Source organism: Rattus norvegicus, chromosome 9 (genome assembly GCF_036323735.1).
Source record: "Rattus norvegicus strain BN/NHsdMcwi chromosome 9, GRCr8, whole genome shotgun sequence".
NCBI lineage: Eukaryota > Metazoa > Chordata > Mammalia > Rodentia > Muridae > Rattus > Rattus norvegicus.
Window position 1 is genome coordinate 49,664,967 of NC_086027.1, and position 979 is coordinate 49,665,945.

At 46.9% G+C, this 979-nt stretch overlaps 1 pseudogene; it reads left to right on the plus strand.

The window, feature by feature from the left end:
* The first annotated feature begins 444 nt into the window (after positions 1-444).
* Positions 445-777, plus strand: Cox6a1-ps2 (cytochrome c oxidase subunit 6A1, pseudogene 2; annotated as a pseudogene).
* Positions 778-979: the final 202 nt, after the last annotated feature.

Below are 979 nucleotides of genomic sequence, written 5' to 3' on the forward strand. Positions count from 1 at the left end.
CATTCCATTGACATTCGCCTCTTTGGTATTTGTCTCTAAGGAGAAAAGGCCTTAGAGCCATATTTCTCAACCTGTGGGTCTCGACCCCTTTGGGGGTGTTGAACGATTGCCTGTATCACCCTGGTTTCTGTGGGACACTCGTATTATTTCACCAGTAAGTAAGGAAATTACCAAAGGAAAATTCTTTCTTTTTCTAATTTACTTAGGAAGAGAGGTTGGAATTTGATTGAAATTGTGTTCTACATGTGAGAAGACTGCACATGCTGTTTCTCTTCTTTAGTTTGTAGATGTTCCAGTCCAGTGAGAGATTTCTCAGGATTGGACCGTCTTAGACTCTTGGAATAAATCTTCATTAAGAGCTCACATAATTGCACTTCACGGCCTCTTTTTAGGTCCCTTTGTTTTTAGGAATAATTCTTTTATTAAGAATTCTCGAGTCCCAAGATGGCATTGGCAGTGTTCTGTGGGTTTCGAGTCTCTTGACTGCTGGGCGCGGCCCTCCCACGGATGGGGTGGCCCATGTCGAGTGGTACCCACGGCTAGGAGGGTTCAGCTCATATGTGGAAGGCCCTCACCTACTTCGTGGTGCTGCCCTGGGCGGGAGAGAGCACACTCAATGTTTTCCTGAAGTCGCGACACAAAAAGCACAAGAGACTCGCATTTGTGGCCTACCCATCTCTGCATCAGGACCAAGCCCTTCCCTGGTGAGATGATAACCAAACCCTCTTCCACAACCCTCACGTGAACCCACTTCTGACCGGTTATGAGGATGAGTAAAGAAACCCCGGACCTTCCCCCACGCGACAAGGGACCACAGCACTGGTTTGGACCCTTACTCTTGTGTGTGGACCACGAAAGCCCATTGGATGCTAAGCTCATCTTTTCTTTTATCACATGGTGACCATTACTCTGCTCTCCCATCCCTTCGCTCATAAGAGGAGATGACTTAAATAAACAGATTGTCAAGAAGAGGAAGAGG